Raw genomic sequence first — 7,046 nt, forward strand, 5'->3', positions numbered from 1 at the left:
GAGGAAAGCCCAGGAGTCATTAGGCGTTGACTAATCGAGGAAAGCCCAAGATTCGTTAGGCGTTGACAGATTGAGGAAGGTTTTAGAGTTGTTAGGAATTAGCAGATCGAGGAAAGCCCAAGAATCACTAGAAGATGATTTGTTGAGAAGGCAAGTGAGCACTTGTTGCATTCGAGCTTGCTCATGAATTTTATTATGTGTTGGATTATCGTAGATGGGTTGGTCAAGAGTACTCACTTCTTAGTGGACCGGTAATATTTTCCCACATCATAGGAAGTATTGGTATGTATGTTTGGGAGGTGATCGTCGGAAATAGGTTACTAATATGGGGTGTTTGATCTGATAGGTTGCCCCTTATAGGAAGCCCTCTCTAGGGATTGGTCTACATTATTGTACTTAGAGTTTGGTAGTTTTTATTTGTTCTTTATTTTTAGTTGGAATATTAGAAGTTGAGTGGCAGATCAGGCTCGATGGTGTGGATTTGAAAACCCCTATAGGGGAATGCAAAGGGTGTTCCAGAAGTTGTTTCCAAAGGAGGATTTTGAGGATGAAATCTAGGTAAATAAGGGAGAATTGTTATACTTACTTTCCAGGAATAATATAAATTCATGTTGACTTGATATAAGATTAAGATTTGGGGTTTTTGGCAAAGCGTGTCGAAAGCCACACCAATAAGTAGCGACATAACTTATAAGGGACACAACGCAAAGCTTCCTAGGCCTAAAACCCTAGATCTCGGGCCTTAAGCCTTATATAATGGTAATAACTTTTAGGTTTTCCATTATTCTTTAACCTCCTTCATTTGTGAAGTGTTTGAGATTTGTGAAATGTTTGAAGGAGAAAGGAAGCTTGTGAAACTTGGGGGAGGGCTTTCCTAGTAAAGAATCTACCATCTTGTCACTTGTAAAGATTATAAGTCATAAAGATCCTTACTTTAGTTGAACTCATGCATAGATCTAGGATATAGAGGAGATTTTTGTCACTTGTGGTCATTTTGACCACATGTTCTTGAAGTTTGAGCAACTCCATAACTCTAGAATGGAAATGAACATGTTTCTGACCTTTAGGAAGAAGAAAAATGAGTATGCATGTATGCTTTTTTAGTAATGCACAAATTTATTGATTTTTAATGGCATGATCAAGTTAGGTTTTAGATTGGGAGTGATATAGCCATTAGAATGGATAAAGCTGGAAACTTTTAACATCAAATCACTAGAAAGATTTAGATCTGGAAGTTGGAACATTTGTTAGAAGGGATTAAGCGCTTAATTGAATAAGTGAATCATACTATAAATCAAAATGTAACCATTAATGGTTGCACACAGAGTTTAGATGGAATTCATGATTATTTTTCACTTTATGCTCTCGACGCGACCAAAAACTAGTTCGTAGTACAATGACGTATTGACCGTTAACTTTGACCCATTGACCATTGACCATGACACGTTGACCACTGACTGTTGACTTTTTGAATAGTTTGATGTTTGGTCAAAATTAGAAGGATTGAAGTTGCAAACTGAGGTTTGTCCTCTAGTTGTTTTTAGGTGGTTCGTGAGGCTACTTCTTTTTAGGTCGTATGCGTAGTTCTGCTTCTCCAGTTTCAGCTTAGATGAGTTATCCAACTATATTATGTTTTACATTATAAGTCCTTTGTATGATACAATGTGGATGTATTGTGCTAAGATGTTTAGGCAAATAGGCTAGTATAGTCCTTTGCTTGTTGACTGATTGGCTGATACGTTGATATCTTTTATTGAGGGGTTGATAGTGAAACAACATGAGAGCTGTGAGCCTAGAACACTTATTGTTGAGGGTTTAATGATGGAAAAGCACAAGGTTTGTGAGCCTATAAGACTCATTGTTGATGATAGAAGGACACAAGAGTCGTGAGTCCCTATTTATAATGGAACAACAAGAGTGTCGTGAGTCCTTGTTTTTGTGGTGGATCGGCAGTAGAGTCAAGAGCCTTATTTGTATGCGTTATATGTATGTTGTGGTATTTTGGAGAACTCACTAAACTTTATGCTTACAGTTGTTGATTTAATGTTTTTAGGTAGTTCTGTTGTTAAAGGGAAGGGTCCGACTAGAATTTACCGTAGGCGCACCGTTGTGATCTATGTTTTTTTTACTTATTTTGTCTTTTCTATTCTAATACCATTTGTAACTTAAATATATTGTTCTAAAAGAAATGTATACTTGGGTTATTATGAGGAATTATTTGGAATGATTTACTTAAGTTTTAAATGAAAGTTTTTGTTTGAAAATTTGGGATGTTTCATTTTAGGTAAATTGAATATGGTAGTTAATTTTAAATACTCAAATTATTATAAGGTTATCGTATTAATAGAAAATATGTTTGACATGTAGAGTAGTTTCATATGATCTTTTGAATAACTTGTGTGAAGATTTTTATTCAAAGATAGGGATGATCAAGACAAGCCAATTATAACCTATTTGGAGTATATAAAAGAGTATTAATGAACAAAATGCAATGTCCAAAAAGTACTAGACAAATGTCAAGGGAAGTTGACCCCACAACCATTACTCTTTCAGAGGAAATTAAGAAAGAATCATTTTTATTAGTGCATTTTTATTAGTTAAAATAAGTATCAAATCTATCTTCATTGGATGGAGGTTGTTAACCTATCATCAAAAACATGTGCCGGTAGGAAATAGGAGATTGGATGAATTACATGCAAACATGTTGTAAGAGTCATGTGGGACAAAATTGAGAATATAGAGATTTGTCTAGCACCTGAAGATTGGGTTCATGGTTTTTAAAAATTAGTACTTGGAAGGGAATGTATAAGTTCAAAGTGAATCCCATCAATGGTCGTAACACATAGGCCATATCAAGTTATCCAACCACTTTCACCAAAACACCACACTCATGTATTAGACATACACATTGTTTAAAGCAATATATGCAGATTTATAGTTCTAATAACAAAACATATGTTGAATGTGTAGGTTGGAAGTATTTAGATTAAACAAAATAAGGTTGTCGATGAGGGTTCAAGCCAAGGGAAGAGTCTGTCAAGAAAGTATTTAATAGTTACTTATAGTAAGTATGGGAATAAAGGTCGTAACTCCAGGAGTTGCAAGGGCCATGGGAGACCAAGTGAAAAGGTTTGGCGAGTTAAAGAAAGGAAAATTATGTGAAAAGGGCGGTGCAAAGAAAAAAAGGTAAAACTACAATGAACAAACTTGTCATCGATGCACCATCAAAAAATTTAGAGACATTCATAATAGGATATATTAGTATCCATGAATGAATAGAGTTCTAAGAGCAAAATTGATATCAATTACAAGAATAAGATCGATGCATAGATAGACCACATTTTAATCTTTAAAGCAAATTTGTGATATGGTGAAGAAAATGTCAGTGATGTTGGTGAAGAAAGAACACGTTGTAATCTTGTGAACACATTTCTTGATGATTATGGTGAAGACTCTGACAAAATCGAAAGTTTATTTTTGGTGTTATCTTTTTCAAATCTAGGAAGTTAAGATCAGTATCTGCTCGATCAAATGCCATAACAACTTCCTCCGCCATATTATATGTCCCCAACCATAAACTCCTACTTCGTGAATGTATCTAAACCGAGAATTTTCCTGAAGGACGTAAGCAAATGCCTTTGTACAACCTCCTCTCTGGCAGTGATGGAGGAAAAGCTTCCTTAATTAGTGGCGGAATTCGACGATCATTTCTACTAGAAGCCACCATCTTATTGCATTATCATGTTGTAAAATCCCTGTTTAGTGTCGCATCTACGGGAGGATTTGCAGTTGCACCCATTGTCGGAATACTTGCTGAATATTCCGGCGATTTTAGCAACTAGTCAAGTTCATCAATACCTGATTTTTTCCAAATTCTTCAAGATTTCTTGATCAGTATTCATAGATTATTATTTTGGGTTTTTTTTTTTATAGTTCAAACAATGAGAATGAAATCTCAAAAAAATGTGGGGGTTTTGAAAATTATAAGAACATTGCCCGAAAGATCGTCAAGAATATGTTTCAGATATGCATTTTAAGGGTTTTAAGTGAAGAGTGGAATGGAATAACGAGGGGTTTGGGGGTTGTGTGTTTTATTGGTGAGGAAAGACAAATGACAACTTTCTTGTGAATTGATTTAAAAAAATAAACGATTCGGTGTTTATTTTAAAAAGGAAAGTGTCACTGGGGTTGTGTGTTTTATTTAGTGTTTATAGAATCCAAAGGTATGCTTCGTGTTTCAACCAGATGAAATGGAGAAGATGACGAAAATGTTACACCTTGATCCATAGAGTTTCAGAAATATAACAGTTTGGCCGTGTAATTTAAAATATAGCTGCTAAGGGACCAACTACGAAAGAAATTTAAAACATAGTGGTCATTCGTGTAATTTATATAACTGGTTAACGGACGAATGATTAAAAACTAACCACAATGGCTTAATTGACATGTACAGTAAAAATTAAATTACCTATTGCACAAAAAAAAAAGAATATAATTTGTCAAATCGAACAAAACATATAAATTAATTGTACTACAATGACATTTTCCTTTATATTTTAGCACAAAATTACAATTTTGTTGTAAAGGCATAGTGTATAAAACTTTGTGTTAAAATTATACTTTGTACTAAAATAGTAAAATGCTTTAGGAAATGGAGATAACCCCACATAATATGGATGTAAAAAATACTATTATTTTTATTTTTTTTTGCGTAGTTCTTGGATGCCTTTAGAATTCGTTTAGTATATACTAGGTGTGAGACCCATGTATTACATGAGTTTAATTAAAAAAATTAAATATAAAATTTTAACAATTTGAAAAGTTTGAATTTATAAGAAAAATGAGAAAAATTTAAATTATTAAAATTAATGAGACTTTAATATATTGAATACATTACATATATAAACTTTTTCTAATAAATACTTTACATATATATTACCTTACACATTAAATGTGGAATTTTAATTTAATAAAATGAAAAATACAATAAAATGACAAGTGGAAAATAAAAAATTTAAAAATTCTAGAAAATGTCATGTGTCCAAATGAATGAGAAGAAGACATCTGGCAAAAGAAACTTTCATTTATTATAATAGCTGTTCATTATATCTGGTTTTGGATACCATTATTTTGATATTTCGTTGTCACGAAGTAACTGTGGAACAACTAAAGAATGTGCATCCCGTCTTAAACTTGCTTTAACACTATAAAATGAACTTGTGAACAAAACTAATATAACTTGAATCGCAATTCATATCATTTAGACAGTTTGGCCGAGTGGTCTAAGGCGCCAGATTTAGGCTCTGGTCCGAAAGGGCGTGGGTTCAAATCCCACAGCTGTCATATTTTTATTTTTATTTCATCTATTCCTTTCATTTTAGAACTATAAATAGTTAAATACCAATTAAAAAAGTTTTAAATAAGTCATGTATCATTTAACATTTTAACTACAACCAATGACGTTGTACTAGTTACAATTCAATAGTAAACATATCCTAATTGTTTGCACGTTGTACCACTTTCTTCTATAGTAAGTTTTCTATAGAAGTTATCTTGTTTTATACTAATAATCATTACCTTAAGTTATTAATATTGATATTAATATTTTAGTTTTAAGGCTATCCGGTATCGCACACCTTTTACACATAGAAGCTGGTGTGGAGGAGATTGCTATCGTGAACACCGGCCCAAAGGTTTAATAGTGTGATGCACCAATGTTATGCATTAGTTATCTATTTATAGTAGTTAGTTTTTTTTTTTTTTTTTTTTTTTGACGTTCTGAATATTATAAAAATACTAGCAAGAAGTCAGTATTTTAAAACAATTATAAGGGAATAGACATATTCATAATATGGTTCTATAACCACACCCCAAATTAACTTTATCTCATTGTTGAAAATTAACTCAGTTTTTTATATCTTTTATTTCAACCCATATTATCCTTGAACCATATGGAACGTTGTTGACTGTGTTCCGAACACAATTAACTTTTGAGAAACTGTCACCAAGGTGTTGCAAGCTATCAAAACTTTCTTGTTCCCTAAACTACATTTTCAATGCGCTTCAAGTTTTGAAATCCGATAAGGAAACTATCTTTTTAATAGCTATATATCCCTTATGAACGTTTTTTTTACCATCTCCTCTTCATTATCATTTACAAAAAATATCATTCAAGCCCTTATAATTTGTTTTGATATCGAGATTAATATAGTATTCTTTAAAGTGGTTTTTTCATGTTTTGGGTTTTTCCACTACAAATTCGGCGTTCACAATTTATTATTTACGTTTTGATCGTTAAAAGTGGTATGAGAGCATACTTAAGATCAATACAATGATATGAGGTGAGTAGGAGAAATAGAGCATGAAGTTACTTTAAATTGAAAAACGTTATTAGCAAAAGATAATTGTGTGATGTTGTAGAGTTTGTTGAGAGGATTATGTGGATATAAAGATCATCGAAAACGGAGTTCGTATAAGAAAATTATGGCCGTTTGAAGTTGAGACGAAAGTTCGTTGCTATTTAGAGAAAGTTAATGGAAGTCAAGTCAACGGTCAACCTTTGACCGCCACAACATGATGGTAAGTTTGCCACGACGTGGCATTGAATGTAAGTCACGAGACACGTGTCCACCGAAGAGTAACAAGTGGCAATTTGATTCCCACGTCGTGAAAAAAGATTCACCACGACATGTCACCTGTCGAGTCACCGAGACACGTAAAGGGAGATAGGACATGTGGCAAATGATGGAGTCTATTGATTACCTCGAAGCGGCGAGTATATGGCGTGAGGCCCAGAGTATATATCTAAGCATTTCGTGTCATTTGCGGGATTTTGGCACACGTGACCGGAGATGCTGCTTGGGAGTCGTTCTCGGGAGATTTTAGCAGAGGTGATATACCGTTGTACAAAAGATACGGGGTAGAGTACGAGATTCATTGAGGTATCTTGTACCCCGTTAATGTGTAATTTAAATATTTGATCATTATTAGATTTGATAGATCTGAGTATGTTACGGGAATTCATGATATGGTGTTGTTATGAACCC

The 7,046-nt window shown here is 33.4% G+C and overlaps 1 non-coding gene across 1 annotated transcript; it reads left to right on the forward strand.

The window, feature by feature from the left end:
• Positions 1-5,263: 5,263 nt before the first annotated feature.
• On the forward strand, positions 5,264-5,343 carry TRNAL-UAG (transfer RNA leucine (anticodon UAG)). Its single transcript has one exon. It is a non-coding gene; the product is annotated as a tRNA-Leu (tRNA).
• Positions 5,344-7,046: the final 1,703 nt, after the last annotated feature.

Source organism: Lactuca serriola, chromosome 1 (genome assembly GCF_051521515.1).
Source record: "Lactuca serriola cultivar US96UC23 chromosome 1, Lser_US96UC23_V15, whole genome shotgun sequence".
Taxonomy (NCBI): domain Eukaryota; kingdom Viridiplantae; phylum Streptophyta; class Magnoliopsida; order Asterales; family Asteraceae; genus Lactuca; species Lactuca serriola.